Raw genomic sequence first — 15500 nt, forward strand, 5'->3', positions numbered from 1 at the left:
TCAGCAATGAAAAATTGTTTTAAACCTGTGTTTTAGCATGTGCAATTAATTAGAGTTGTGTTGCATAAGCATACCTCCCAACATGACCCTCTCCAGGAGGAACACAATGCTCTATTCCTGGACTTCCCTGGTAATGTATGAGTACCATCACCTGTGCTGAAACACCTTCATTATCAATTACCTAATGTAGCTCCCCACAGGTGATGGTAATCATAAATGAAGAGGGAAGTCCAGGAACAGAGCATTGTGTCCCTCCTGGAATGGGTCATGTTGCGAAGTATGCATAAGAGATCCATGCCATAGATTGTAACATGCCACTCTGGGTACAATTTATATGGAAATCCACAAGTAGTAAGGCCGATACAGTCAATGCAATGTAATTGAGCGATTTGGAATCAATTAGAATATATGCTTTAAAATAACTATTGCAACAAGTAGTGTTTTACAAAATACACAGAGGTGCCTGCTCTTTGGCAGCAGTCAGACTCCCTAGAGGACATTTAAGAAGGAATTCCAACTAGGGAATGATTTGGCCTGATACATACCTCCCAACATGACCCTCTCCAGGAGGCAGTGGCGTAACTAGAAATTTTGCGCCCCCCCGCCAAAAAATTTCTAGCGCCCCCCCCCCCCCCCCCCCCCCCCCCTGCCAAAAAAAAATCTAGCGCCCCCCTCCCCCCCATACATGATGCTGACACATAGACATATAGCCACTGGTGCACACATGAAAGCTGACACAAATGCTGGCTCTAGCACACGGACGTTGATAAGCAAACAGATGTTGACACAGACACAGATGCTGACACTTGGACATTGCTACATGGACAGATGCTGATGACACACGTACAGACAGATACTAACACACTGGCAGACGCTGGTACAGAGTGAAACACGGTTTCTGACACACAGAATGACACAGACACATGGAAGCTGACACAAATGCTGACGCAGACAGATACTGATGTAGACAGATAGGTGCTGACACAAATGTGGACACCGACACAAAGACAGATGCTGACCCATAGACACTGACAGATGCTGATACATACAAACAGTTGATGACACATGGAAAGATGTTGACACACTGATGCAGACATTCAGTGACACACAGACACATGCTGACACATGGACAAACACTGCCACTTACCATTTTGCATGTACACAGGCTGGCCAAAGCTGACAGAAATATCATTGACAGATGAGAAGAATGCAGGGCCCAGGGGGTCCCTGCGCTTGTGGGAAGACAGTCGCCGGGTGCCTCAGCAAGGGAGGGGGGGGGGGGAAATCACCACCGTCAGGTGCCAGAGCGGCGGGTGTTGGGCAGGGAGCGCAGGCACTGGATGTATGTGGTATAAAAACAGCAGCCGGCAAACGGAGCAGGACGGACTCAGGGGAGGGTAATGACAGGCGGCAGCCTGAATGAGGCTGGAGGAGCACAGCCACGAAGGGGTGGGAGTCGGGAGTTGAGGGAGCAGCATCTCAAGACTGCAGGTACACTAAGTGCAAAACAGCAGTACCTACAGGAGTAGTGGTTATTAGCACGTGGCGCGTGGGAAGCAGTAGCAGCAGAGGTCCAGGACAGCACTAGGGACAGGCAAGCGGCCGGGCCCCTCCCACACTCCCAGTAATGCACTGCAGGCGGGCGGGCATCGGCATGTGGCATCAGGGGGTATGTGCAGGGGAACAATGCGGCAGCTTAAGAGCGGCCGGAGAGCAGGCACAGCCCCCACAGGTCACAGCACAAGGACCCTGCGCCCCCGTGGCACCGGCTCCCCCCCGCCACCGCTGGGGCTGCGGAGCGGTAGCTACGCCACTGCCAGGAGGGACACAATACTCTGCTCCAGGACTTATCTCTTAATGTATGATTGCCCTCATCTGTGTTAAACAGATTAATTGATAAGAAAGCTGTTTCACCACAGGTGATGGTAATCATAAATTACCAGGGAAGTCCAGGAACAGAGCATTGTGTCCTCCTGGAGAGGGTCATGTTGGGAGGTATGCCTAATAGTCACTGTGATCAGATTTGTGCCATGCACAAGATACTTGTAATGAGGCAGGCGCAGGGAAATCCACTGACCTCCTGAACGGAATAAAAAAATGTAAGGCGACAACCACATGTTAACATTACAGTGTGTACAGTACCTGGCCTAATGTCACCTTGAGTGTCACTTCCCCGAACATGTTTTCTATCCCAGCTCAGGTCTTGTATTAGAACGGCACAAGGCGGGAACTGTGTGAGTGTGTAGGTGTGTGGGTGTGTGGGTGGTGAGGGGGGGGGGGGGGGAATTCTTCTCCAAGCATAGATTAAATAAAAAATTAAAACTTGGTATTGTTATAGCAGTAATAAAAAGTCAGAATGATATCCTGCACTCCAAGCTATTCTACAGTATGTGGTGAGATTTTAGAAAGAGTCTTAAACTTACAGTATGTGATTTGTTTCTACCAACAACAATAACTTACTGCAATTCCTGTTTCGGTACTGTAATATTTACGTGAACTGCCTTAGGATAGGGCTGGACTGTAAGAAAAGTACTCGAAATGTGACATATCTGGTCTGCGCAAGCTATCACTGTGCAAAACCAACAGTATGTATGTACCAAACATTTACCTAACCCCTCTCAGGTCACACACAGACTTCAAAAATGCTACTTATGTTTTCAAATGTGAATCATATACTTGATAAGAAAGACATCCGAAAGCTTATATGGGGAGTCACAAGAGGGCAAGCCCGAGCGCAATTATCAGGACAGTACCTCAATAGCGCACACACAGGAACAATAGCAGAACCATTACTATCAATCTCCCGCCAATAACGCTGGTCTTAGTTGTTACTGGCATATTAAGGAAAATACTGGAAGTATAGACTCTCCGCTACACCAACTGCTAGCTGTCTATCATACAGAATGTAGATTTGGTTGTTTTTTTGTTTTTTTGATGCTGACAGTAAAGCATTATTTCATTTATTCACCTGAAAAGCTGTATGTGTTTACCAAGCTACTTGCACCATATCACCACCAAATATACAAACCTAGGCTTCAGACACAGGCAAAAGCTTATGCCTTGATGACTGCTTTGTGTGCTCCAGGGTAACTGAATTAATAAGGGACCACACAACAGTGTGCTATCTTGTTAGTGTATTTCACAAGGAGTTGCTCCCGGGAAGTAAATCACTTGCCTATACATATACAATGGTTTGTCCCAAATCTACATACTGTAGTGTTCATTCTAGCACCCACTATCTTTGAAAACCCATGTAGTTCCTCTTCCCTGCCTGGGGTGTCCCTGTCTGCTGTGGTGTTTCTAGCACAGGTCTGGTTTGCATATCAGTGCTGATATAGAGACCACACTGTGCTAGAAGCACTACAGCAGACAGCGACACCCCAGGCAGGGAAGAGGAACTACATGGGTTTTCAAAGATAGCGGGTGCTACAATGAACACTATACTGTACTACAAGATATGTTGCAGCAGTGCCAACAATCACTGTACTAATAGATATATGTCAATCAGCAATTGGCTGAGCAGTCCTGATAGAAGTGAAAACACCATACATGCACGAAATGCAGTGGCACAGTGGTTAGCATTGCTGCCTCCAGCACTAGAGTTACGGGTTTGATTGCGACCAGTCATTATTTGTGTGGTGTTTGTATGTTCTCCCTGTTATCAAAAATGTTTACTCCCACAGTCTATAAACATACCGGTAGGCTAATAGGCTTCCCAGACATTGACCTATGTGCTCTTGTTAAGGTGCCCATACACTTATATAATTTGGGCCCTTTTTACCCGATTCGATCGGGTGGAAAGTGCCCGAATTGTATGTGCCTAACCACAGACTCCAATCTGATTCACGGTCCCACGTAAGATTTATCAGATTCAGCAGCACTTGCTGGGGATTGCATACAACACCTCAAGAAAAAGGACCATATACGATGTATCGTATGCAGTTCAGTGGGCAGTTAGTATTGCATGTGTTGGCCTATGTATATAGAGTGCTGTAGGAAGTGTTGACACTATATACAGGTATATAATCCCGTTTTCAAATGCATGAATCTGGAACACTCAGTAGCCAAAGCAGTATCAATACCCATTTATCAGTTCACATAAATGAATAGATCCCTCTCACTGGGGAATTTGTTATGGATTTGTTTTATTTCCTAAACCATTAGCACCAAGGGGAATGAGCACTGCCCACTAGTGCGTGCTGATTCTATTGGACAAAACAGTATTTATTTATTTTATGAAAAACTTGTAGCTTTAACAAGAAATGCCATCATTGTGATGTGATCTGATTTGTCACAGCGGGAAGCCTGACAGCCAGTGATCACATTCCTACAGTCACTTATGACAGGAAACATGAAGCTCATCTCTATCCTGATGACAGGACCAAACCAAACAACTACACACACCAAATCAGACACACATCCCAGCATTCAGATTTAACAACGGGATTTACACAGATAAGAAGCCTAAACCATGCTTGGCAAAACTTTACTGTAATCCCTTGGACCAATTATTGCTAAGAAAGTGGATCGTAGGTCTGATCAGATGTATCTGTAAAGGTGCGTACACACGTACAGATTTTCTGTCTCATCTATCTGGTGGGAACAAAAACCTGAAAATGTATGGGAGCATTTGACAAACTATTTGTCTGACTGATCACTGTCTGTTTACAATTGTCTGGGAACAATTTTTTGATTGTCAGTTGCTCCCATACATTTCCAGGTTTTTGTTCCCACCAGATCGATCAGACAGTAAATCTGTACATGTGTACACACCTTCAGGGGATAGAGTGAAACATTAGCCCAGGGTCAGATCAGATAACTGGGAGATAGAGATTTATAACTTCAGATAGGTCAGCGTTGCGGATGTGGGCTTTAGTGAGCTGCAGACAGACCTCGAGTCTTACTACAGTGCTGCTCATATTTCCACCAAACGTTGTTATAATTATTTGCATTTTAAGAAAATTGATGATGGCATCTATAATACAGCACAAGAGGAATTCCAAGGACAAAGCCTTAACATTAGGGACAATCAGCAATTACGATGGCTACAACGATTAGTAATAGTGTATATCTAAAGCACACATTTTTATTCATAATGACCTGTAATTTTTACCCTATATAGGAAATATAATCCTTTTTTACGCAACATTTTTTATTTGAATTTCTATAACAAATGTGAGCGACGCTGGCGTTTTTTTAGTGCATATTTTGCACATCTCTCCCAGAGATATTGGCACTCACATATAATATATGCCAATTATGCTATGCCTCACATTTACCATGAAACAATCCTAATCAGTCTTTGATCACACGGTTGCCATTTGTATACCACTGGCCCCCTGACCAGTGTACACACGGTACAATTTGGTTGCTCAGCAATTTTGGCATAATGTCTCTCAGCAATATATTGCTCAGTGCACCGTTTACATCAGCAACCAGTGAATTCGGCTAAAAATTGCAAGCAATTCTGTCTCTACCTCAATTTCACTAGAAATCGCTTGTCGCTGATGCACGCTCCTGTTACCAGCGACCGTTGAGGGCTGGCTGAGGGAGCGCGCTCCTACCAATTTATCTCCCATAACACAAAAAAAACCTACTGGGGATATTAGGCAGCGATAATGGCTTACATTGCCCCTTGTGTACAGGTCTTAACATGTGTAATAACTGACAGTAAAGCAATAGCACGTTTAGTACACATAGCTAATTTTCTGCACTCATTCCTATGGAGGTACAAGCTAAAATCAGCTACAGTATTGAACTTATATGTGCACAGTGCGAGCAGCAGACAACAGCTTGCATGCATTTGATACAGCACAAAAATGTACTCCAAAGCATGCTTTGTTATCCGGGTGGAGGCAGCCAGCTTATGCATGGCAGAGTGTGTGGTGTAGCATAGTGGGGGCATGGCAGAGGGGGTGCTGCTGGATAGGTACGGAGGGGCAGCATGTCCACGAAAATGCCTCATTGCGGACCCCCCACCACCACACACTGCCAAGATTGTGACACAGGGTCACAGTGACACGATTCACCATGAATCGCATCATCACCACCATCCACCTGCAAAATCTTCCAGGGGGCTGGGAGCGCCACTCAATTTCTGGAAGCCTCCTGGCCATTCCAGGAGATTCAATGTTGTGGGTTAGTGTTGCGCTCTGCCTTAATTGTTTCTATTAGATATGTTTGAGATAAATATACGTATATACAGTAGGAATTGGTAATGGACTTATGCTTGCAATTGCATTTAGAAAACAAAACAAAAATGTAATTAACATGTACACAATTATCCACAGAAAAGTGTCAACTTGTGAAAAGCATAAATTGGATAGTCTGTATGCTTGGTCTCAATTGTGCGCAACAAAGGTGGATAGAACTTCCTTATAGTTGCTGAATACTTAGGAATGTCTATTAAGTCCCAAAAGGGAATACAGTTGATATTAGTCTCTGAAAGGTATCTGAGTGCGGCGTCCCACTAACAGATACACTAGTGGAATCTTCGGGTACCCATTTAGCAGCCTGATGTTACTCCTATGGTTTTCGGAGGAGTGTGCGGTAGGTGCAGTTTAGGGGGACCGGTGTCACTTCTGCTTATTGCCGCAGCTGCCCAAATGCGGCTGAAGCAGGGACTCAGTACAGTGGACCGGCGTCACGGCTGACCACGTAGCCGTAGGCGCCGTCTCACTGACTCGCGCCGGGATTCCTCCTGCCTCACTTCTTGCTGCCTTTGCTCACTGCAAAATAGTTTGGGTTGCAACATTTTTGCATGTAATAACCAGGAATATTGCTGGCAGTGTGAAAGGGGTATACATACGTGAGCCTGCACCTGCTGCCCCCAGCTCCTTCCTACTTTGTTGTCAGATGTTTCTCACCTAGGGACAGATGTATCAAGCTTCATAAAGTGATACAAAGGAGAGGGATAAACAACCAGCCAATCAGCTCCTAACTGCCAAGTTGGGTTTGAAAAATTACAGGAAAGAGCTGATTGTATCACTTTTTGAAGCATGATACACCTGGCCCTTTATTTTAATAATAATTTTATTTATATAGCTCTTTCTCCAGTAGGACTCATACTGTAGCTTGTAAAACTTGTTTAAAATGTCTACTGTTATGTTATTACAGACGCGGGTCTCTTTATTTCATTCAATGTATTAGTTTGAGATTTATGGGTTTATTTTAATAAACAGTAGTTTTATAAACCACCAATTTCAGCAGTTTTGTTTCAGGATTATAAGGGAAGCATGCAGCCCTTTGAAGGTTAGACAGCTGCCCTTGTGACCCCTGAAGCGTGTCAGGCCCATGCCAGATGTAAGGCTTCTTGTAACCCTAGGCAAAACTTCAACCTACTGCCCCCTACCCAACCCCACACTGCCACCTCAAGTGAAAATGTGAAGGGCGGCGTATTAGAAATTCCACAACTGCCACCTCCATTAATTAAATATCTTTCATTTTGTGATAGGCAGACTTGTTGGTCCCCCCACCCCCCACACATCACACCAACTTTCCTCCAACCATCCCACTAGAAGGTTGGTTGGAATAAAAACCTGGTACTGGCTGGGAGCAAATATTATTTGTAATGAAGTCATTTTTTTCCTAAATCGGAAAATGGTCAACAACTGTCACTCAGACAATGCACTGTAGTTGGACAGGTTTGATTTAAACAATTTCACTGAATGTTTTTGTCCATTCTCCTGAGTTTGTGAGCAGATTGTATTAGGCATTTGACCCCATACAATACCAGATTTTCAGTCCAACCAATCAACTAGTTGGATGGTTGGAGGAAAGTTGGTCTGGTGTGTGACCAGCATAAGTGAAAACCGAGACCGGATCATCAAACTCTATTTGAGAGCTTGTAATGTCCAGTCTGGGGGGTGCCTGTCCGGCGGTGTCTGTGATAGCTTCCACAGGGGACATGGGGAAGGGTCAAGTTATAGCCTCCTCCTATGGTCCGGACCATTTCGGGTTTTTATTACATCCCCGAACCATGCAGGGAGGCTGTATTCTCCCCCTTCCTCTCCCTGGTGAAAGGTGTCAAGCAGCCCCACAGGACGGGATACTACAAGCTCCAGAATGACAGATATTGATGAATAGAGCCTGTCCGGCATCCCGGGGTCTAGTCCGGTTCCGGTTTTCACACATACCCAGTATGAAAGCTCACAGCGAGAGAAAATTAGCCAATGGGCTTCTAACTTATATGCTACAGGCTGTGTTTAAAAAATGACAGTAAGTGATAAGTTGTACTCTCTCTATAAGCTTTGATAAATACCCTCCTATGCAGTTATACATAGTCTTGTCTTTATAATACCAGCCACAATGTCTCACCATACCATGCTGCCAATGTGAGACTATTCATTTCTGCCAGGAAGTAAAGAAACCCTTTCCATGACTGTAGAACACACTATCAGCATCAGTGCACACCACCAGAGGGACAGTGCACTTATCTGACTCCCCCAATGTCAGCACTCAGTAACAATGGGCTGAAATCAGATCTTCAGGCAAATCCAGAGAGAAAGTCCCATAGCAGCCATAGTAGGTGAACTGACAAACACCCCGACCTCCACACTGCAGCTCTGCCTACACAATGTCACCCCCATGTTCTTCAGAGTTTCTGCAGCAGCAGATGCCAGTCTCCCACCCCCTCCCATCATAAAATGACAGACACCGATGATGCTAAATCGAATACGGGGACTGCAATTAAATCCTAGCAGGTTAGCAGTAAGTGCAGAGAGAAGGAGAGAGTCAGTCAGGTACTTACTAGCGAGGCAGTCCCTGGTGCAGCCTGTGCCTGTCATCAGCCGCTTTGATTGCTGGCCATTGCTGGAAAGGACTGCAGCTCCTGGCTTATTGTAATAGCAAAGCATCAAATGGCAGCAGCCTGGCTCTGTGCAGCTCCCCACCTCTCTCCTGCCCCCTGTTTAATGGCTTGTTTACCAGATGTTGTGTTTATGAGCAAGTTGTGAGCAGGTTTCATGTGAGAGGGAGAATGCTCCTCTGCTGTACAGGAGGCACACTGACACAGCGGGCTCTGCACAGCTGCAGGGACTGGAGGGGGATGGAGCAGAGCAGAGGGCAGTGGGAATCGGGATCTGCTGGGGCTCAGTCCTACCGGGGGATCCTGCAACCTGGGGATAATAGCTGCTGAGCAGGGAAAGTCTCCCTCCGCCTCTACAGGAAGCCAATGTCTGCAGCTGCTGCCTATGCTGGCCTCCTATGACAATATTAATCGGAGCCATGAGGAATACAATTAGTAGCACTTCCTCCCAGTACTACACAATCCCCCTTCCCCTGTCTGTTCCAGCAGTTATCTCCCTGATGTCAACTTGGGAGGAGTAACATTGTCACTGTGACATATAACAATGACACATACAGCAGGGTAATCTGATCTAGAGCAATGTCTCATGGAAGGGGGGTAATGCACAATGCTCGGGTATACTCTTGCACCTGTGAGCTGTGTGGGAGCAGGGTAAAGGCCGGGTATACAAAGAAAAGCATGTCTGTGAGTGGGTGTGTGAGGGAGGCAGGGTTACAGAGCATGGCTGTTTGTGTGGGAGGGAGGCAGGGTTGGGAAAACAGTATGAATGTGGGTGTGGGAGGGAGGGAGGCAGGGTTAGGGAATACAGTGTGTGGGAGGGAGGCAGGGTTAGAAATACAGAGCGTGGGAGGAAGGCAGGGTTATGGAATTCAGAGTGGATGTGGGAGGGAGGCAGGGTTGGGGAATAGAGAGTATGGGTGTTGGAGGGAGGCAGGGTTAAAGAATAAAGAGCGTAGGTGTGGGAGGGAGGCATTGTTAGGGAATACAGAGCGTGGGTGTAGGAAGGCAGGGCTAGGGAATAGAGAGCGTGGGTGTGGGAGGGAGGCATGGTTAGGGAATACAGAGCGTGGGTGTGTTCTGTTGCTGTTCCATAGGACGTGTGCTTTTTAGTGCAATGCTGCGCATATTTGTTTGTTTAGTGCAGAGATATTTATTGTCTGTATAATACGATGCTGTGAAACTGAATTGTGATGATGTAGACAGGCAGGATTGAGGGTATGGGTCCTTATTATTTAAAGGTAAATAATCTGAGGTTCCCCTCAACCAGGTACTGCTTTATGTTGTTATGATCCCCTCAAGGCATAAAACATATTTATTGGGTTGCTATGGAGTGTTCCAGCAGGAAGAGGAATGTGACACTTATTTTTATACCAATATTTTATTAGTAAACATATCTAAAACATAATTGCGTACCCTAACGGATCTGCCGGGAAGCTGCTAAAAATCAGGTGGCGCTCCTGCCCCCCCTGGAAGGTCAGTAAAGTGTCCCGGAGATGGCGTTTCCTCCCCGTACCCATAGTTAAATCATGACGTGATTTCCGCTAAAGCCCACTGCTATTCAATGTCAGCAATCTAGGCATTGAATATTGAGGGGTAGGGCTGCAAAGACCCCACACTGCCCACCCATGTTGATGCTGCCACCCCCCCCATCACCCCAACCTGACTGTACCCATTTGCATGGTTCAGCCAGAAAGTCGGTGGTCATGATCTAACATTAATTCAGCACATACCTGCCTACTTTCCAGGAACATCCAAGAGTGCCACCCAGAAAAGCAGGCAAGTCTCCTCCGCTCACCCCTACTACCTGACAACAAGTGGGTGGGGTGATGACATGAATCACCCTGAATTGTGTCATTATATCCTCATTCCCCCACTTTGCAATGCCAGTAATGTGGGCATTACATATTGGGGAGGGGGGCATGATGACATCTTATAATCTCTGCATTCCCAGACTACCCCCTTTCCAAAGGCTCACACCCTGTTGAGCTGACCAAGCTGCTCCCTCCCAGAGTTAGCAGCCAGAAAGTTGTCAGGCGTGATTTATCATAGCAGCACATAATCATGCACACCCCTAGTTATGGCCCTGTACCATAGCTTACTGTAGTTTCATACTTGAACCACCTTAGACTTGATTATATCCAGCGTCAGCTTCTACCTGATTGTAGGGGGTGGGGGGCTGCTGCTGGCCATGATGCCAACACCCACCATTCACCTGCTGGTCCCGGCACCATCACCGCTCACACACTATTCCTGCCCCCCCCCTCCTCCTGCCACTCACCTGCCGGGGTCCCAGCATCGCTGGTGCTGGCTGTGATGCTGGCATACCCCTGCTGCCACTCATCCGCTGGTCCCAGCGCCTGTACAATGCATATGACAAGCACCGGGACTGGCACATGTGCAGGATCGGCCTCGGTACTGCGCATGCACATAACCCCAGCTTCTATGAGCTGCTTTGGCTGCAGCCCAAAGAAGCTGAGGGTGCGCATGCGCAGTACCAAGGCTGATAAAGCATTCTGCTGCAGCCTATAGAATCCAAATCACAGTCCCGACGCCTGTACAATGCAGTTGACAGGCACTGGGACCAGCGCATGCGCAGTATCGGCCTTGATACTGCACATGCCCATAGAAGCCAAAGAGGCAGCCCATAGGGAACACCTCCCAATGGGACTGCCTTGTGAGACTGGCAGGTCAGACTTCAAATAGGAAGTCACTCCAAGTCACAGTGTAGCCAGTCTCACTGACTGCATCTGGCTTCACCAACACTGTGACATATTGTATCTGGGGAAGCTGTAGTCCTGACTGGGGAAATAGCGCCCACCACCTATTCAATGCTTGCCATTTCTGACAGCATTGAAGGTGGATTCTGACAAAACAAATCCGACTTTAAAACAAGTCAGACCCGTTTTGTCGGAAAAGGCCGTGGATTGTCCAATTCACAGTCGTTATTTGAGAATCCATGGCCACGAATTGAATTCCGTCTGTTGAGCGGAGTGAAAACCTCCCCAGATTCTGCCTGTCTGGGCATTCCAACAGTCATAATCCCAGATTGAATACCGCCCTAAAGCTGCATACTGTACATACTGGCCGATATATCGTCTGTTCAATTGAACATGAGATATATCACTGAGCCGTCAGCCATTGGGTACCAGTGATATGTTTAAGAACGGCGTCGTTTACAGACGTATCGGGATACGCTGACATATCTAAAGATATATTGGCGCAGCATGCTGTGTGTACGGGTGATCGGCCGATGGATGGAGGGATAATATGTCAGGGATAATAATCATTAATGAATAGCGACACAAAAAAAAGATGCATATATAAATACTGTATAAATCCACTGCTCAAATCTTATTTACAAAGCAGTGTGTCTGCTAATATTATCACAGCTTTCGTTTGTGTGTTTTAAGTCATTGTATTTTTCCTTATAACATATAACTGCTATTAAAAAAAAAAACACAGGTTATAAATATGTTGTATCAGTAAATCAATATTTACCTACAGAAAAATAACAAGTGGAAAGCACAGTGCTCGTTTTAGGAAGAATAGTGTTGTTTTTGCAATATTGGTAACCAGAATCTAGAACTCTACATTTGTGTACAATTGTCACAAGGTGACAGGTCTCTGCATTGTATACTGGTCATGAGATCCAGCTGTATGCTTTGTATGACATGGTTCTGACAGGCCTGGTAAGGTGACCATATACTGTCAGATAAAACTCTCCATCAGACAAACAGGCCAATTATCTGACACTACACTGTCAGGTGATTTGTCTGTCTGATGGTGAGTACTGGTATGTATCAACTGTCAGATGTGAGGTTAACTGTCATTCTTTTTGATGTCCCACAGACAGATAATTGGTGCTCAGTTCCTAAAGGTGCCCATACACGTTGCGATTTTAGCATGCGTTTTGAACTTTTAAAGTTGGTTAGAATCGCACCATGTACCTGCGAGGATGCGATGCGCGTCCCCATGGGTACAATATTTTATTGCACAAAAAGTATGTGCAGGCAATACTATTTGTGCTACATCGAATTGCATCACTTTTGTAGTACATACTATGCGAAGCGATGTCCATTACGTGACTATTAACTTTAAATGTTTTTATTTTAAAATCGCATCACACCCGCACAGTACAGTACATCGCATCGCACCGCATCCCCTACAAGTGCCAAAATCACACGGCACTTTGAAGTACAAAACGCACAGCACAGTACTCTGGTCTGCGGGGGGTCTCCGTCACCTCCCAGCCGGCTTCTGCTGCCTACATGCCGGGGACAGCTAAGCAGGCTGTCCCCGGCGCCTCCACCTCCCCCCTGCAGCCGGAAGGACGTCCGGCTGCGTTGATAGGGGGAGAAAGGGCTTACGTTCCGGGGTCCAGGAGGACCTGCAAGAAGGTAAGCCCAAGGGAGGGGGGAAAGGGGGGGTTGGCGGGGTTGCGGTGGCGGGCGGCGAAAAGAAGCCCATAGGCTTCTATAGGGTATCGCCACCCAAAGGTGGCGATACCCTGCCCTGCGATAACGGTGCGGCCGGGTAATAGTACATAGGAAAATGCGGTAAAACGGGGGTTTTACCGCATTTTCCCTTTAGTACATCTCGCCCTTACTGAATTGTATTGGCATCCGTCTGCTGGCATCCGGACTGTTCGGATTTGATGCCCAACCGTGGCCAGACACTGTGTAATTATGTACCTGATGCGATCAGATGATAATTGCATAGTTTACACCCCCCTCCTTAACAAATAGATGGAGAGAGCAACTACCATCCAATAAGCTCCTCCCATTTTTCAAACACCGGACATTACAGGATCTGACTGGTTCCATTTTATCACACGCCAAGGCTTAAACTTGCCATACACGAGAACGATATAGTGCAAAACACCACAATTTTGACGAGTTGTGCGATCGATTGTGTGCACGTCGTGAGGTATATTTAAGATACATATGTTTAATCTATAAACATAGTTGCCTACCCTCCTGCATTCTGCAGGAGACTCCCTGAAATAAGAGCAATCAACCTCTCTCCCTCATTAGTCTAGCAATCTCCCTCATTTCAACTAGCGCACATTACACTGTTACATTTTTGGACAAAAAAATAAATGTGAGACAGATACATTTACATTGAATCATCAGCACCATTTCCCAGCACTTTACCAAGCATAATAACTCTTCCTAACGGCTTTGGGGCTCATCTACATTTGTATTTAAGTCATTTTAAATTGCACTCCCACACTTCTAGGTGCAACATTCACAGTCTCTCCATATATGGAACTAGACACACCCTTTGGGAGGAGCAAGACACGCCCCCTCAATGGGGCGCTGTGCAAAATTCTACTACTGACTATAATCTCCCTGAAACTGGTTTTCTAAAGTAGGCAAGTATGTCTATAAAGTTTGCTTTTTAGAGTTCTACAGACCATCCTCATGGGCCTGGAGTGAGATTTATGACCAGCCTATGCCCTATTGTGTGCCGCAGCTGGGGGAGGGGGGTAACCAGCATGTCGACCTTTTGACTGTTGACTTAACGCTTGTGTCAACCTTAGCCATGTCGACCTATTTCAGTATGTCGACCTTCATACAATCGACCCTATGACCCATACCCCTACAGATGTGAGAAGACCCATCATCTCGTCTGCTGCCGATGTTTGCACACTATGCGTGTGCCTGTGAGTGTGTGTGTGCGGGAATGTCCATAGGAATGCACTATGCGTACACACAGTGTGAACAACTCTGGCAAGCTGCAAGCAGTCGCTATTGCAGCGCATATGGGCGAGGCAAGCAATTCTATGCACCATGAATGCGATCACCAGCGAGGATATTCTGGCGATCCCCGGCCAAGGAAGAGAGGCGCTCCATCTGTATGCCACTTGGATAGTAAAGTAACTATGAAACAAGTTGGTCTAAACTAAAAAAGCTTGTGTCGACCTTTTAAGTGTCGACCATGTCCATGTCGACCTTAAGATTGTATCGACCTTCTGTCAATGTCAACCATTCTTAGGAGTCGACATAGGGGGTTATTCTGGTTCACTCGCAAAGGCACAATCACTCTCTAATGAACAAAACCATGTGCACTGCAGGTGGGGTTAATGTAACTTATGCAGAGAACGTTACTTTTGTGTGTTTTATTGTTTCTGTGCAGGGTAAATACTGGCGGCTTTATTTTTACACTGCAATATAGATATCAGTTTGAAGTACAAACCCCACCCAAATCTAACTCTGTCTGCACAAGTAACATCTGCCCCACCTGCAGTGTATATGGTTTTGTCCATTAGAGAGTGATTGTGCCTTTGCGAGTGAACCAGAATAACCCCCTAGTCACTAATGGTGGTTGACCTAGACATTGTCAACCCAGGGACTGGATAACGTTACAGGCTGGCTTTGAAAAATAACAGTATTGACTGGTTGTTTATCACTCTCCAATTTATCACTTTTCAAGGCTTGATTCATCTGGCCCTCAGGCCATCAAAGGGGCTGTTATATGGTAACTACCAGAGGTGGCTGCAGCGCCGACCAAGTAGTGCAGGGGGGGATCGCACAGCACATACTGTATATTCATGGATGTTATCATGCATGTACTGTAATATACAATACATGCTGGATCAATTGATCGCCAGTGCTGATCAAGAATCAGTATAAGCTATTGCAGTTTTAAGTCCAAGGGGTGAGCTTAACACTACACTGGTTTACGCTGATTC

General features: G+C 46.0%; 1 protein-coding gene across 1 annotated transcript in view; it reads right to left on the reverse strand.

The window, feature by feature from the left end:
- STAMBPL1 (STAM binding protein like 1) overlaps nucleotides 1-9465 on the reverse strand; it is a 62425-nt gene extending 52960 nt beyond the window's left edge. Inside the window, exon 1 of the mRNA XM_083149050.1 lies at nucleotides 8750-9465. The gene's annotated coding sequence lies outside the window, so the exon portion shown is untranslated. The remainder of the gene's footprint in view (nucleotides 1-8749) is intronic.
- Nucleotides 9466-15500: the final 6035 nt, after the last annotated feature.

This window comes from Crinia signifera, chromosome 6 (genome assembly GCF_055691185.1).
Source record: "Crinia signifera chromosome 6, ASM5569118v1, whole genome shotgun sequence".
In the NCBI taxonomy this organism is placed as follows: Eukaryota; Metazoa; Chordata; class Amphibia; order Anura; family Myobatrachidae; genus Crinia; species Crinia signifera.